The sequence below is a fragment of the Phyllobates terribilis genome, unplaced genomic scaffold (assembly GCF_046119375.1).
Source record: "Phyllobates terribilis strain yellow unplaced genomic scaffold, ASM4611937v1 Scaffold_7__3_contigs__length_470593459, whole genome shotgun sequence".
Taxonomy (NCBI): domain Eukaryota; kingdom Metazoa; phylum Chordata; class Amphibia; order Anura; family Dendrobatidae; genus Phyllobates; species Phyllobates terribilis.
Window position 1 is genome coordinate 90,450,078 of NW_027362767.1, and position 18,330 is coordinate 90,468,407.

Genomic DNA, 18,330 nt, shown 5'->3' on the forward strand with positions numbered 1-18,330 from the left:
GCAGATGCTGATGCAGAATTGCCAGGCAGATGGACTACAACGTGATCGGACAGGAGAATAAGTGTTTTTTATTTTTACACTTACAGGACAAGGCGGGAGCTGAATACAACTGTTAACATTGTCCCCTGCTGGCGCTGATAAAATGCAGGGGACAATGATGACAGATGCCTTCATCACCCGGCGCCTTCGAAACTGTACCGCTGATTCTCAGGCGCCGGTACCTGTCACACAGATGACACACAGATGTCATTCGTGTGTCATCAGTGTGGGACATTTTCCTGCTCGGCGATAGGTGCGGAACTTATATAGGGACAATAGGGTAGTCAAGATGATATTAGATCTGCCTAGGGGTCTCCACTCCTCCTTTCTCTATTTGTTGGGCTCCCTTCCCACTCTTCCCGTTGTTGTACACTTGTTTCTTCCCTCACCTTGCATGACACTACCGTGCTGCCCCCTGCTGTACCTGGTGTAGCTTACACTTCTCTATCAGGGCAGTCTGTCATTTGTAAAGCACAATCGCTCTGTTCAGACTCGGCACAAGCGTCTGTCTGCTTTGTTCTGTTATCGGAGGCCCAGGTCACATCTGTGTTATAGCTTCTGGTACAGATGGAGACCAGGATGAGTGCCAGACCGTCAGACACCAGCAGAACCCTTCAGTGCGGTTTCCATGTGATGATCTGTGCTGGAGGCTTCAGACAGAACCAGAGACACAAATGTGATCGGAGCCTAATATTTGCTGGTTGGTTCTGGTACCAGATCCATGTTCTAGGCTTGGTTATGTTACTGATATTTACAAATGCCAGGTTCACCACAGCAAATCAGACATGTATTTACAATAGGATCTATGGATTTCTGCTCCTACTGTGCCGTGTGCCCTGTATACCCCAACTGAGCGCAGGACCCCTGGGGGGCACAGTCCACATCATGACGGGGAGATTTTTACAGTTATGTAGCTACATTTTAATTCCCTTCTTCTAAGACCCAAAAAATTTTAATTTTTCCATCAACATTGTCGTGTGAGGACTTGTTTTTTGAGACACAAGTTGTAGTTTAGAGCAAGAACATTAATTTTACCATATAATCAATGTACTGAAAAAAGGGGAAAAATCCATAGGGTGACCTACACTGTTATTTGGATTTTATTTCTTAAGGTGTTCGTTGTGCGGTAAAGATGATTTGGAAACTTGATCCTACCATTCTATAAGACTGCGGTGATTGACCAAACTTACAAGAATTTTTTTTCATATTTTAGTAGTTAAAAAAAATGGAGAACTTTGTAAAATAAAAATTCAGTTTGCGTCGCTACTTTCTGGGACAGGTGATATTTTTCTGTTTGCTCTGATGAACCTGTGAGAGTTTTTTGTGCTGAGCTGTAGATTTTTTGATATCTTGGTGAGATAGATGAGAAGTTTTGGTGGCTTTAATTGTATTTTTTAGGAAGTGCAGCAACCAATAAAGAGAAATTCTGCCATTTTGAGTTTTTTCCTTCTCATCTTTTAACATTACAGTTACAGATGTGGCGATATAAAACATTTTTTAGGGGGATTTAAACTTTTATATTTTTAATTTCTTTTATATTCTGTAAATATTAGTTTTACTTTAGAGGAAAAAAATCAAATGAGAAAAAATGCACAATCAGGGTGTAGTAGTGAGATGAAGCCTATAATAATTACAGCACAGCCTAACGTCGTAATCATCTGTGGAAAGGAGAAAGCTTCACCGACAGGTTTAGTGTTGGACAGTTTTGATTGTTTCATGTTATTTGAGCAACTGAAGAGGAACCTCGTGCTGGAGAAGTGTCCAGACTATGGGATATACGGCCACTGTACGGCCATGAAACTGTCTGCTGCCCATAGCAACCAATCACAGTGCAGCTTTCATCTCTCATTGTGCTCTTTTACAGTGAAAGCTGCCCTGTGATTGGTTGCTATGGGTAACACAGACTGTTCCTTGTACACAGTGTTATAAAGGAGCCACGCTGCCCCCATATAGCACTGTTACGCTCCGTGCACAATGGCGGCAGCTCCGCTGTGTGCACCAGATAAATGACAATGTACAGAGAGGTCATGACATGTGGCGGACACATTTGTTGTCTTTACGGTTTATAGATGATGGTCTATACAAAATCATTACATCATCCATCTTCCAGGACTAGATAGATTCTGGTAACAATACACTTTTATTGACCTCTCCAGTGGCTGAATACAAAATACCATCATATACAGAGATAATATGTGATGTGTCTGGACAATCCCATGTAAGGAGTTTATCAGGCCTCCATTAATAAGTATGGCCGCTCCAGGAAATCTAGTTCTTCATAGTAAAATAGAGCGGATCCGTCCTGTACACGGTATTACAGATATACTGCACACATGGCAATCACTGGAGCCCGGGTCACATTGTACATAGAGCAGATATAACAGACTCCTTGGTGGTCCCTTGTGTAGCGCCGATCACTTGCAACAGCTGCAGGTGTCACATCCATCGCTGCACTCACAGCCCTGGCTGCACTTACTGCACTCAGCCGGACAGCAGGAGCAGCAGCCTGGGGAGGAGACACTGGTGAGAAGACTGCAGGAATGGCGGACGTCACATAGTGTGCACAAGGACAAAACACAAGGGTTAAAGGAAACTCAACATGATTTTACACACGGAAGAATTAGTAGGACTGTATAGGCGCTTGTACCCCAATAAAAATTAGACCATTTTGTAGAAATTCAATGTTCTAGTCATGAGTAATCCAGTGTAACGTCATATGCAAATCAGGTTGGAAGTGCATCGGGGGCTAGACACAGCCCAATTACACTGACACGCCCACAGTGCACTTCCAGCCTGATTTGCATATGGCTTCTACACTAGATTTCTCATTACAAGCCAATGGGATCTATACGAGAACGGTATCATTTGCCTGTAGTAACATACCACTAATTAAATATGTAGAAAATGTGCTGACAGGTTCAATTTGAAGGAATTTCTCAGACATTTATGACATGGATATTTACGGCCATCAGTTTTCACTGACGTGAATGGAGGAAGTCGTAGAACATTCTGGTCTTGCATTCATTCCTCAAAAGAAAATCCAACAGAAGAAGAATCATGCCATACTCCCCCCAAGCTGTAATTTAGTAAAGCTTCTGTGGCGCCCCTGAGGGTTCAGTCACCACAGAGGTACTGCACCTCACCCAGAGGTGCGGTGTCTCCCTTCTCTCAGGTAAGGAGGGAGTGCTGCCCGGAACCCCAACACCTGCATCCAACACTACACTGCTACAGGCCGGCAGGAAGGGCAAGACGCAATGTATGTTTCCTGCTGAGCCCTGACCCTGGGAACCAGTAGTGGGTGTGGATGGAGGAAGTAGTTAGTGGGAGCACTTTGGTAGGAGTATATATAGGGAAGCCATCTTAGGGTGGCAGATGAGTCAGGTCAGTAGAGGAGAGCAGTTCAGAAGAACAGTCTGGGAGCAGAGTCTCACTAGGAGCTCTGCTCCACAAGTAGGGCCTAGTGATAGAGGCCCAGGAGGGGAGCAGAGGAGGAAGGCTCCGATCTATAGAAGGGATCCCAGGGGGTACGGCGAGTGCAGGAAGGCGCCCGTACGCCCCGCATCTGTCAGAAGACAGAGGGATCGTAGGCCGCAAGAAGGGGACTGGCCCCTGGCCCAGTTGTGTACTTCAAGTCCCAGCTGGAAAAACTGGAGGCTCCTGGCTTATATAGTCAGTTGCTGAAGCCGCATTCTAATCCCCAGGAGGGTCAAGCAGGTCCGGGAACTCCGACGCACAGGAGGGACTTCAGAGCACCCGAGCGGGATTGAGAGTGGGCAGCGCAGGGCAGGAGGGAGAAAGACCCAGCATGAAGTTGGTCTAGCTAGGAACACGAGAAAGTGGGGTTCTGTCAGGCATTCCTAAATCACCTGGGGAAGAACTGAACCCCTGCCTGGTGAACGCAGCGCGACATGGGAGGCTAGAAACTGTACGGTGCACCCGTGGAACCGTCATAATAACTGTGAGTAAAGACTCGGATGACTGCACCGTGCTGCCTCTGTCCATTCTTTGATCTGCGCCATCTCTCCCCCTGCACTACAACACCCAGCGCAACCACCATCTACCTACTCTGCCCTGGAGCTTGCTCTACCTGTGGAGAGCCACACCATCCCTGCTGCCGTAACACCAGCTCCAGAGGACTGCTCCGCAGCGGCGGCACCCCTTAGCCGCATTCCACAGGTGGCGTCACGAACAATCCCAAAAATCCCATATAAAAGTATCCCCTTTTTGCACTGACTGCCTTGGGTCACGGACCGGGCCAGCCGCCGTGATACTCCCCTACCAGCATACCCAGAGGTCCAGCTGCCGAGTAGCTCACGGCCCTGGGGGCGCGTCACTTCTATGGGAGAATATCACTGTACCTGGTGGAGCATATTATATAGTATGGACTCACAGGGACGTCTGTATTCAAGCTTGTAATGTTCTACACAGTTTTGATATTTTTTTCATCTATCTGTATTTTTAAGAACCCAAAGATGAAATCATGATGTTGGAGCTTTTGTTTCCATATTTAATATTTCTTCTTTATTTTAAAGGGATTGACCACTACTTGGACAAACGCTTCTCATTTCTCAATTTTGGCCCCGTTAAAATAAAAACCCCTATACTCCCCTCCGGTGCCGGTACCGTTCCACCGGTGTCAGCACTCACATTCCTGGGGCTCACATGAGGTTGTTATGTCACCTGAACCCTGAGCCCGATCAGCGCTGGCGTCACTGTCGCCTCCTTCACACAAATCAAACATCAAGAGGAAGTCAGAGGTCAGCCGCAGCCGAGACTTCCCGCTGATATTCAGTACATCCGAAGGTGAGGACAGTGATGCCGGCGCTGATTGGGCACAGGGCTAGTGTGACGTAACAACCGCACATGAGCCCTGGAAACACGAGTGACGACACCACTGGGACGGCACCGACATCGGAGGTGAGAATAAGTGTTTTTATTTTAACGGGGCCAAACTTGAGGTACGAGAAGGGGTTGTGCAAGTAGTGGACAATCCCTTTAAGGGGTACTCGGGGCTTAAGAGAAATACATGCAGTAAGTAGGTGCTCATACCTAAAGTGTCAGGTGCTGAAACATCCGGAGCCAGGTGCTGAGACATCCGGTGCCAGATGCTCATACCTAAAGTGTCAGGTGCTGAGACATCTGGTGCCTGGTGCTGAGACCTCCGGTGCCTGGTGCTGAGACCTCCGGTGCCTGGTGCTGAGATCTCCGGTGCCAGGTCCCGAGACATCCGGTGCCAGATGCTCATACCTAAAGTGTCAGGTGCTGAGACCTCCGGTGCCAGGTGCTTATGACGCGCCCCCTGGGCCATGTTGTTAGGGATACCCGGAGCCGGATCAGATGGGGGTTGTAGTCTCCGAGTGGCTGTGACCCGGTCCGTGCCCAGGGTGTCAAACTCAGTGTGCGGCAGTCCTTGCAGATGTTCTTAGTGTCGACTACGCCACCCGTTGATTTGCGGTCAAAAGGCCGCCGCTGCAGGATGGTCCGCTGAGGCTGGTGGTGTGTGTGCAGCTGTGGTAGTATAACCCCCAACGGGAGGGGTATAGCCTCAGGGGGTCAGACGTGGAGGATGGTGGTTGTGAAGGTGCAGCAAGGAGACTCAGAGGCATGAAATGCAGTTTCAGGGTTTTTACTCACTGGTGTTGCTCGGGTCACTCTGTACAGCAGTGACCACCCAAGCCGTGCTGCATCCACCAGGTGCGGGACTCGGTCAACTCCCGGGCAATTCCTGAGTATGGTCCTGAGCTCCCTTCTTCTCTCTCTCTCTGGCCGTTCTCACCAGGGATCCACCTATGTCCGGCTCCCTCGGGTCTCTTGTTGGTCAAGCCTCCTCTGGGCTCCCTGACCCTATGCTCGGTGTGCCTTTCTAGTGGATTTGGTGAGGGTCGTGGCAGATCCTGCCCACAACCTCCGGTTCCTGGTTAAGGTTCGTTTTGGCCTCTGCCAGCTTGGGATCCGGTACCCTTTTTGCCGACCCTTCACCCTTTTGTCCTTATTCTGGGATCTTGGGGTCCCCTCTCGTACTGCGCCTCTGGGTCCCTCTTCCTTCTTCTCTCCTGGAGTTACTGCTGACTCACTGACTGACCCTGTCCTAAGATGGTGCCCACCTTATATACTCCCTCTATGTGTGAGCTCAGGTGACCAGCACCCAATGAGCTCCTAGCTTTACCCAGACTACTCCCCCTATCTGCCCCTACACTACTTTGATGTTCCACCCCCCTCCCACTCCAGCCAGGGACAGACGCTGTCGTACCTGCACATAAACTGGTGGGAGTACCGTAGTTCTGTCCCCCGGAAATGGGATGTATGTAGTGCATGCAGCCTACTAGCTCAGTTCCACACTCCATCCTTACCCGGGAGTGGAATACCACACCTCTGGCTTGAGGTGTAATACCCCTGTAGCAGCCGAGTCCTCAGGGTGCTACACTTAGACAGCCTGTGCCAAGTCCGGAGACATTCAGTGCCAGGTGCTGAGACCTCCGGTGCCAGGTCCCGAGACATCCAGTGCCAGGTGCTGAGACATCCGGTGCTAGATCCAGAGACATCTGGTGCCAGGTGCTCATACCTAAAGTGTCAGTTGCTGAGACATCCGGTGCCATGTGTTAGGACATCCGGTGCCAGTTGCCGAGACCTCCGGTGTCTGGTGCTGAGACCTCCAGAGCCTGGTGCTGAGACCTCTGATGCCTTGTGCTGAGACCTCCAGTGCCAGGTGCTGAGACCTCCAGTGCCAGGTGCTGAGACCTCCGGTGCCAGGTGCTGAGACCTCCGGTGCCAGGTGCTGAGACCTCCGGTGCCTGGTGCTGAGTTCTCCGGTGCCAGGTCCCGAGACATCCGGTGCCAGGTGCTCATACCTAAAGTGCCAGGTGCTGAGACCTCCGGTGCCTGGTGCTGAGACTTCCGGAGCCTGGTGCTGAGACCTCCGGTGCCTGGTACTGAGACCTCCGGTGCCTGGTACTGAGACCTCCGGTGCCAGGTGCTGAGACAGCCGGTGCCAGGTGCTGAGACAGCCGGTGCCAGGTCCTGAGACATTCAGTGCCAGGTGCTGAGACATCCGGTGCCAGGTCCCGAGACATCCGGTGCCAGGTGCTCATACCTAAACTGTCAGGTGCTGAGACATCCGGTGCCAGGTGCTGAGACATCCGGTGCCAGGTGCTGAGACCTCCGGTGCCTGGTGCTGAGACCTCCAGTGCCAGGTGCTTAGACAGCCTGTGCCAGGTCCAGAGACATTCAGTGCCAGGTGCAGAGACATCCGGTGCTAGATCCTGAGACATCTGGTGCCAGGTCCCGAGACATCCAGTGCCAGGTGCAGAGACATCCGGTGCTAGATCCTGAGACATCTGGTGCCAGGTGCTCATACCTAAAGTGTCAGTTGCTGAAACATCTGGTACCAGGTGCTGAGACATCCAGTGCCAGTTGCTGAGACCTCTGGTGAAAGGTGCTGAGACCTCCAGTGCCTGGTGCTGAGACATCCGGTGCCAGGTTACAAGACATCAGGTGCCAGGTGCTCATACCTAAAGTGCCAGGTGCTGAAACATCCGGTGCCAGGTGCTGAGACATCCGGTGCCAGGTGCTGAGACCTCCGGTGCCTGATGCTGAGACCTCCGGTGCCAGGTCCCGAGACATCCGGTGCCTGGTGCTGAGATCTCCGGTGCCTGGTGCTGAGACCTCCGGTGCCTGGTGCTGAGACCTCCGGTGCCAGGTGCTTAGACAGCCAGTGCCAGGTCCCGAGACATTCAGTGCCAGGTGCTGAGACATACGGTGCCAGGTCCCGAGACATCCAGAGCCAGGTGCTGAGACATCCGGTGCTAGATCCTGAGACATCTGGTGCCAGGTGCTCATACCTAAAGTATCAGTTGCTGAGACATCCAGTGCCAGGTGTTGAGACCTCCGGTGCCTGGTGCTGAGACCTCCGGTGCCTGGTGCTGAGACCTCCGGTGCCAGGTGCTGAGACCTCCGGTGCCTGGTGCTGAGATATCCGGTGCCTGGTGCTGAGTTCTCCGGTGCCAGGTCCCGAGACATCCGGTGCCAGGTGCTCATACCTAAAGTGCCAGGTGCTGAGACATCCGGTGCCAGTTGCTGAGACCTCCGGTGCCTGGTACTGAGACCTCCGGTGCCAGGTGCTGAGACAGCCGGTGCCAGGTCCTGAGACATTCAGTGCCAGGTGCTGAGACATTCAGTGCCAGGTCCCGAGACATCCGGTGCCCGGTGCTCATACCTAAACAGTCAGGTGCTGAGACATCCGGTGCCAGGTGCTGAGACATCCGGTGCCAGGTGCTGAGACATCCGGTGCCTGGTGCTGAGACCTCCGGTGCCAGGTGCTTAGACAGCCAGTGCCAGGTCCCGAGACATTCAGTGCCAGGTGCTGAGACATACGGTTCCAGGTCCCGAGACATCCAGAGCCAGGTGCTGAGACATCCGGTGCTAGATCCTGAGACATCTGGTGCCAGGTGTTCATACCTAAAGTGTCAGGTGCTGAGACATCCGGTGCCAGGTGCTGAGACATCCGGTGCCAGGTGCTGAGACCTCCGGTGCCAGGTGCTGAGACCCCCGGTGCCTGATGCTGAGACCTCCGGTGCCTGATGCTGAGACCTCCGGAGCCTGATGCTGAGACCTCCGGAGCCTGATGCTGAGATCTCCGGTGCCAGGTGCTGAGACAGCGGGTGTCAGGTCCTGAGACATTCAGTTCCAGGTGCTGAGACATCCGGTGCCTGGTCCCGAGACATTCGGTGCCAGGTGCTCATACGTAAAGTGTCAGGTGCTGAGACATCCGGTGCCAGGTTCTGAGACATCCGGTGCCAGGTGCTCATACCTAAAGTGTCAGGTGCTGAGACATCCGGTGCAAGATGCTGAGACCTCCACCGATCACTGACTGGAAGGGGCAAAAACGCTGAGCTGGACACTAGGTCCTTTCCGATGTGATATAGGCTCACAAAAGATGCTGATCCCACCGCTCAAGGGAGATCCCAGCAGAGATGATCACCGGTGGGGCTTGCTATCCTGCACTTTATTGATTGGTGAGAATCTCAGTACCTGGACACTCACCCATTACATGGTCAGAAGTTTTCTGGAATAATTAGTTGGTTTCATACAGAAGAGGTTTTGTGAAGAAATAAAAAGTATTTGTGGTGTTTTTTTCTGATTTAATGATACATTTTTAATGATATAATAAAGAGTTTTTTCAACGTTATGTGACATTGGTCCTAAAGGAATGTTATAGAATAAAGAAATAACAATTCCTTACCCCTCGCTGTCTCCACCAGACCTGGGGTGATAATATCCATTCCATCAGTCACCTGACCTGTGCAGCCGATCACTGGCTGCAGTGGTCATGTTCAATACACGCAAATATCGCCGCTACAGGTACCCCTAGAGTGGTGGGGGATTCATGGTGTAAGTGTTGATTGTTAGTTAATTTTTATTTATTTTTTCCTGCATTTGACATGCATTTTCTGTTTTGTTTTTTTCTATAAAAGTGATAGAAAAAAAGATTGGAAAATTCCTGATATTTTCACAAGTATTTAAAAACACTAATAAAAATTAACTAGTCTATAAGTCTCAATGTGCACAAGTATAATGATAGGATAAGGGATAATTTATTGATCTATTGATCTCTGGGGGTCCAACTGCTGGGACGCCACCAATCCTGATTACAGGGCACTGCAGAACCCCGTCTGAATGGACCGGAGGATGAGTATGTTCACTCCATGTCTACAGGACTGCTGGAAATTGACAAGCGCTGTACTCAGTCCCATAGACAATGAATGGAGCAGAGGTCCGTACACTTGACTTCTCCAATCACACCTGGCCCTTTCCAGGGACTGATAGAGGTCCCAGCTGTTGGGCACCTAGCGATCAATAAGTTATCCCCTATCCTAACTTGTGTATTTGGTACAACCAAAATGTTTAAAATGTTACAAAAAATGCCTGTTTTATTATGATAATGATGATAGATAGAAAGAAAGAAAGAAAGAAAGAAAGAAAGATAGATTTTACGGCTCCAAAGTTTGGGTCCCTATTGATTTCTATGGCGTTCGGGATCAAGTTTGGGTACAGTTCCAGTACCACCCGAACTGAACTTTGGACTAAATTTTGGTCGAACCCGAACTTCCACAGTTCCGCTCATCCTAGTAAAATCCCATTCACTACAAAGTAACTTGTGACATCATCAGTAAATGACCTCAGGGGCCAAAATCCAGAAAAGGTGGGAAAAAGCCTATAAATATCTGACACTGACTGCATAGTAATCTTAGTAATGAGTGACATCTGATGGTGACATGTGGAATTGCACAAGAACAATGAATCATTATATTTCTTCCTCCAGCAGGGGGCAGTGACACTCTCTGTAGCCTTTACATCTCCAATCGGATACAGACCCTTTCAGGACCAGTTTCTTCCATCATTTCTTGAATATTTACATTTGTAAGATTTTATTTTCTCATTTTTCACACGATGCAAAAAATACAAATTTTATATTTAAAATTTCATAAATTTTAATAAATGTAGTAAATAAAATAATAAAAATAAAATAATAAATATAATAAAGTAAATTAAATAAATTTTATAAAAATACAATTTTTCTATTAACATAAAATAGAATTTTATATTAGTCTAAAAAGTCTGTGTCACGCTGTGTTGTCCAGGCTGCTCTACACTGGCTATTCACAGGCGCGGTCCCACTACTGATCGGCACGGGGGTTTTGACCTGCTCCGTTTCCGACCTGGGCCGGTTCACCCCTCCTTAGGACAACCTGGTAGCTCTGAGCTCCCCCGGAGTCACCATATTGATGCCAAACTTAGTGCGGACACCCGATCGACATAGCTCAGGGCAGCCCAGAACTCCTGGACTCAAGCGATCCACCAGCCTCAGCCTCCCCAGTAGCTGGGATTACAGGCGCACGCCACCGCACCCGGCGATGTGTACTGCTGCTATCACTGACTTGAGGCTGCAGGAGCAGTGACGTCATCGGGAACCACAGCGCCATCTAGTGTCTATTCCGTAGTGTAAATCTTTCACTCCTTCCACCACTAGCTAGCGTCAATTGGAGAACATTGGACACAGGGGCTGCTCTTCAGCGCCACCTAATGCTCACTCTAGTGTCCTGACATCCAGGTAATTCCAGTCACACTTCTTCCGCCTCTTCTATCTGTGGGGAGCGATGCCGCACCTGGACCTGACTGGACTAATAATAAGTCTGTGCTGTCTAGTACTCTGACAGACACCAGGTCCGGGCTGAGAGACTCTATTATGTGTGTGTGTGTGTGGGGGGGGGGGGGGGGGGGGTCCTGCTGGTGACTGAGGGGTTTCATACGGAGACATAGGTGAAGGTCGGCAAACACCGGTCCTCACTGCGCATGGGCCGCTCCGCTCTCATATCAAGAAGTCAGTGATCCCGCCTACCTCCCGAATCCGAGAGCTGATTGGATGAGGGTCAGTCTGAACTTGTGACTGACAGCAGCTCCTCCAATCAAAACTCTCAGTCACTAACCACAGCCCCAGAAAGTGGGAGGAGTCTGTTATTAGAAAGAAACTAGTGCGGACAAGTAAGAGGTGCTGAGTCCGGAGCAACAGCCAAGGAGGTGTGATGTCAGAGGGAGTGTGTGCATGCGTGTGGCCAGGGAGGTGTGATGTCAGAGGGAGTGTGTGCATGCGTGTGGCCAGGGAGGTGTGATGTCAGAGGAAGTGTGTGCATGCGTGTGGCCAGGGAGGTGTGATGTCAGAGGGAGTGTGTGCGTGCGTGTGGCCAGGGAGGTGTGATGTCAGAGGGAGTGTGTGCATGCGTGTGGCCAGGGAGGTGTGATGTCAGAGGGAGTGTGTCCATGCGTGTGGCCAGGGAGGTGTGATGTCAGAGGGTGTGTGTGCATGCGTGTGGCCAGGGAGGTGTGATGTCAGAGGGAGTGTGTCCATGCGTGTGGCCAGGGAGGTGTGATATCAGAGGGAGTGTGTGCATGCGTGTGGCCAGGGAGGTGTGATGTCAGAGGGTGTGTGTGCGTGTGGCCAGGGAGGTGTGATGTCAGAGGGAGTGTGTGCGTGTGGCCTGGGAGGTGTGATGTCAGAGGGAGTGTGTGCATGCCTGTGGCCAGGGAGGTGTGATGTCAGAGGGAGTGTGTGTGTGCGTGTGGCCAGGGAGGTGTGATGTCAGAGGGTGTGTGTGTGTATAAAATTGTGTGTCTAATTGTGTGCTCCTATGTGTGTGTAATTGTGTGCTCCTATATGTGTATAAGTAATTGTGTGCTGCTATATGTGTGCATGTATTTGTGTGCTCCTGTGTGTATAATTGTGTGCTCCTATTAGTGCGTGTGTAATTGTGTAACTCCTATATATGTGTATGTAATTGTGTGCTCCTGTGTGGGTGTGTGTGTGTGTGTGTAAGGGCAGTTTCACAAGTCCTGATATTTGCAGTACTGGAGATTTCCGTGTCCATGTGCACCGGTGTGACATACATGTGGCAACTGTGTTCCGCATCAATTGACACGTATCGGCTCCTGGGAATCAGCAGTACAGTTCGTGCTGTTCCCAGGTGCCGGGTGCTGAAGGCATCTGTCAGCATTGTCCCCTGCTTGTGCTTCGATCAGCGCCAGCAAGGGACAATGTTTACAGTTGTATTCAGCCCTCGCCATGTCCTGTAAGTGTAAAAATAAGAATAAAATAAAAAACACTTATACTCACCTGTCCGAGATACTGTCCCACGCTGTAATGAATCTGACCGGTAATTCTGTATCAGCGTCTGCTATGGCTGTAAGTGACCGCACATGCTGAGGAGCAGAGAATGACTCACTCAAGTGCTGAGCTCAGTGAGCCGTGTCCTGTCACTCACTGAGCTCAGCGCAGTTCAGGGCCGCTCGTTGCAGCGAGTCATTCTCCTCTGCTCCTCAGTGTTTGCGATCGCTTCCAGCCATAGCAGATGCTGATGCAGAATTGCCAGGCAGATGGACTACAGCGTGATCGGACAGGAGAATAAGTGTTTTTTATTTTTATTTTTACACTTACAGGACACGGCGGGAGCTGAATACAACTGTTAACATTGTCCCCTGCCGGCGCTGATCACAAGCAGGGGACAATGATGACAGATGCCTTCATCACCCGACACCTTCGAAACTGTACCGCTGATTCTCAGGCGCCGGTACCTGTCACACAGATGACACACAGATGTCATTCGTGTGTCATCAGTGTGGGACATTTTCCTGCTCGGCGATAGGTGCGGAACTTATATAGGGACAATAGGGTAGTCAAGGTGATATTAGATCTGCCTAGGGGTCTCCACTCCTCCTTTCTCTATTTGTTGGGCTCCCTTCCCACTCTTCCCGTTGTTGTACACTTGTTTCTTCCCTCACCTTGCATGACACTACTGTGCTGCCCCCTGCTGTACCTGGTGTAGCTTACACTTCTCTATCAGGGCAGTCTGTCATTTGTAAAGCACAATCGCTCTGTTCAGACTCGGCACAAGCGTCTGTCTGCTTTGTTCTGTTATCGGAGGCCCAGGTCACATCTGTGTTATAGCTTCTGGTACAGATGGAGACCAGGATGAGTGCCGGACCGTCAGACACCAGCAGAACCCTTTAGTGCGGTTTCCATGTGATGATCTGTGCTGGAGGCTTCAGACAGAACCAGAGACACAAATGTGATCGGAGCCTAATATTTGCAGGTTGGTTCTGGTACCAGATCCATGTTCTAGGCTTGGTTATGTTACTGATATTTACAAATGCCAGGTTCACCGCAGCAAATCAGACATGTATTTACAATAGGATCTATGGATTTCTGCTCCTACTGTGCCGTGTGCCCTGTATACCCCAACTGAGCGCAGGACCCCTGGGGGGCACAGTCCACATCATGACAGGGAGATTTTTACAGTTATGTAGCTACATTTTAATTCCCTTCTTCTAAGACCCAAAAATTTTTAATTTTTCCATCAACATTGTCGTGTGAGGACTTGTTTTTTGAGACACAAGTTGTAGTTTAGAGCAAGAACATTAATTTTACCATATAATCAATGTACTGAAAAAAGGGGAAAAATCCACAGGGTGACCTACACTGTTATTTGGATCTTATTTTTTAAGGTGTTCGTTGTGCGGTAAAGATGATTTGGAAACTTGATCCTACCATTCTATAAGACTGCGGTGATTGACCAAACTTACAAGAATTTTTTTTCATATTTTAGTAGTTAAAAAAAATGGAGAACTTTGTAAAATAAAAATTCAGTTTGCGTCGCTACTTTCTGGGACAGGTGACATTTTTCTGTTTGCTCTGATGAACCTGTGAGAGTTTTTTGTGCTGAGCTGTAGATGTTTTGATATCTTGGTGAGATAGATGAGAAGTTTTGGTGGCTTTAATTGTATTTTTTAGGAAGTGCAGCAACCAATAAAGAGAAATTCTGCCATTTTGAGTTTTTTCCTTCTCATCTTTTAACATTACAGTTACAGATGTGGCGATATAAAACATTTTTTAGGAGGATTTAAACTTTTATATTTTTAATTTCTTTTATATTCTGTAAATATTAGTTTTACTTTAGGGAAAAAAATCAAATGAGAAAAAATGCACAATCAATGTGTAGTAGTGAGATCAAGCCTATAATAATTACAGCACAGCCTAACGTCGTAATCATCTGTGGAAAGGAGAAAGCTTCACCGACAGGTTTAGTGTTGGACAGTTTTGATTGTTTCATGTTATTTGAGCAACTGAAGAGGAACCTCGTGCTGGAGAAGTGTCCAGACTATGGGATATACGGCCACTGTACGGCCATGAAACTGTCTGCTGCCCATAGCAACCAATCACAGTGCAGCTTTCATCTCTCATTGTGCTCTTTTACAGTGAAAAGCTGCGCTGTGATTGGTTGCTATGGGTAACACAGACTGTTCCTTGTACACAGTGTTATAAAGGAGCCACGCTGCCCCCATATAGCACTGTTACGCTCCGTGCACAATGGCGGCAGCTCCGCTGTGTGCACCAGATAAATGACAATGTACAGAGAGGTCATGACATGTGGCGGACACATTTGTTGTCTTTACGGTTTATAGATGATGGTCTATACAAAATCATTACATCCATCTTCCAGGACTAGATAGATTCTGGTAACAATACACTTTTATTGACCTCTCCAGTGGCGGAATACAAAATACCGTCATATACAGAGATAATATGTGATGTGTCTGGACAATCCCATGTAAGGAGTTTATCAGGCCTCCATTAATAAGTATGGCCGCTCCAGGAAATCTAGTTCTTCATAGTAAAATAGAGCGGATCCGTCCTGTACACGGTATTACAGATATACTGCACACATGGCAATCACTGGAGCCCGGGTCACATTGTACATAGAGCAGATATAACAGACTCCTTGGTGGTCCCTTGTGTAGCGCCGATCACTTGCAGCAGCTGCAGGTGTCACATCCATCGCTGCACTCACAGCCCTGGCTGCACTTACTGCACTCAGCCGGACAGCAGGAGCAGCAGCCTGGGGAGGAGACACTGGTGAGAAGACTGCAGGAATGGCGGACGTCACATAGTGTGCACAAGGACAAAACACAAGGGTTAAAGGAAACTCAACATGATTTTACACACGGAAGAATTAGTAGGACTGTATAGGCGCTTGTACCCCAATAAAAATGAGACCTTTTTGTAGAAATCCAATGTTCTAGTCATAATCAATCTAGTGTCAAGTCATATGCTAATCAGGTTGGAAGTGCATCGGGGGCTAGAAGCAGCCCAATTACACCGACACGCCCCTAGTGCACTTCCAGCCTGATTTGCATATGGCTTCTACACTAGATTTCTCATTACAAGCCAATTGGATCTCTACGAGAAAGGTATCATTTTTATTGGGAAAGAAGCGCCTATAGAAGCATACCACTAATTACATATGTAGAAAATGTGCTGACAGGTTCAATTTGAAGGAATTTCTCAGACATTTATGACATGGATATTCACGGCCATCAGTTTTCACTGACTTGAATGGAGGAAGTCGTAGAACATTCTAGGTCTTGCATTCATTCCTCAATAGAAAATCCAACAGAAGAAGAATCATGCCATACTCCCCCCATGCTGTAATTTAGTAAAGCTTCTGTGGGAGAATATCACTGTACCGGGTGGAGCATATTATATAGTATGGACTCACAGGGACGTCTGTATTCAGCCTTCTAATGTTCTACACAGTTTTGATATTTTTTTTCATCTATCTCTATTTTTAAGAACCCAAAGATGTAATCATGATGTTGGAGCTTTTTTTTCCATATTTAATATTTCTTCTATATTTTAAAGAGGTTGACCACTACTTGGACAACCGCTTCTCATTTCTCATGTTTGGCCCCGTTAAATAAAAACCCCTATACTCTCCTCCGATGCCGGTACCGTTCCACCGGTGTCAGCACTCACATTCCTGGGGCTCACATGAGGTTGTTATGTCACCTGAACCCTGAGCCCGATCAGCGCTGGCGTCACTGTCGCCTCCTTCACACAAATCAAACATCAAGAGGAAGTCAGAGGTCAGCCGCAGCCGAGACTTCCCGCTGATATTCAGTAGATCCGAAGGTGAGGACAGTGACGCCGGCGCTGATTGGGCACAGGGCTAGTGTGACGTAACAACCGCACATGAGCCCTGGAAACACGAGTGACGACACCACTGGGACGGCACCGACATCGGAGGTGAGAATAAGTGTTTTTATTTTAACGGGGACAAACTTGAGGTGCAAGAAGGGGTTGTGCAAGTAGTGGACAATCCCTTTAAGGGGTACTCGGGGCTTAAGAGAAATATATGCAGTAACTCTACGTGACTGCAAATTGATGAACCATTACAATGTACAATGGCACACTGACCACAAGGTTCCCCTCCATTTTCAGAGAGGGCGATCTTGTGCCGACTAGATTCTCATCCACTACACTTAAATGGGTTGTCCCCTGTCAGTTAATTCTGAATCCTGGGCACAGTTTGGTAAAAAAAAAAAAAAGGTCACTGGTTGGTTGTCCCCCACAAATAGTCAAGTAATATATAGCATATCATAAGCCCAATTATAAAATTGATTTTAGATATATTCAAAACTCTATAAGGAACAAAAAGGGTCTGGTTAGAAACTATATAAAGGGATCAATAAATATATGGTGATGGTTTGGGGGGCCTTAATGAAGCTGAGAGATTCCCTTTAACTGAAATAGGACAATCCGTTTGTTCTATTGAGACAATCGGATGAGAATCTAGTCGGCATGTGACCGCCCTCTCACTATGGCGTAGAGGGGAGTCCTGACACTGTGCACATTGCAGCAATTCGGCAATCTGCAGACACATCGAGTGACTGCAGAAAGATTTCTTCAGTCTGGAAAACACCTTTCTGGATAATCTGTCAGGGTAATTACATTCTAAGCTATGCACATTGCCATTTAGTGCAGCGTGCCCTAAGAATATTCTCACCTTTATATTTGTTTATTCAGATCCTTTGTGCTTATAACCAGAAAACCGACTCTGAAGTAGTATGTATAGTAGGCGCTCGGTGCCCCATTAGCGGTGCTCAGCGGTCCGGAGCACCTTCCTTATGTCAGTTATTCCTCGCTGCATTGAGAACCTAATTTACTTATCACATCAAAGTCGTCTTTGATTATTCTTTGGATAAGCCGTCCTCTATGGCGATCTGCATTTTGCCCTCATAGACTTCCTGTAATATTTTATTATTCTATAAACAATAAAAAATAAAAGATTCACTTGACAGATTCAATTAATTTCTATGAACTAACAAAGGACATCAGTGTGCATTATGTCTAGTTGGAAATTGTATATATAGGATGGATGTAAAGCATACATGTATACTCACTTTTTTTGCATGTTGGACATTTGCAGTTCTTACATTTGCAGGATTCTCCGCAGGTACAAGAAGCTCCTAAGAGGGAAACAGGAGTTTTATCATGGAGCAGAAAATGACATATATTCAATGATCATCAAATGCTATAGATCTGATACTCGCCACAATAAACACTATTCTCAGCGGCAGCACACACAACTATACAACCCATTAGACACAGTCAGAAATACACAATGTTAGATTAAAAATCCCGACATTGTAACATTTCTCTTTAAACCACAATAATGTAGATGTTTTGCTACAAACATCGCTATAATTATTCTGATTGTAGTAAAAATATTCAGTGTATTGTCTTAGCATTGCCCAAAATGGATCTGAGCTCCAGGCTACACCTGCATTTAGTTTCCTGCAATGTCTCTATATCCAGTGTAATCCCCTTCTTACCTGATGAGCAGTTACAGTCCTGAGGGTCCATGGCTCTGGGGTACAGATGATCTGTAGGATTGGTGGATTCTG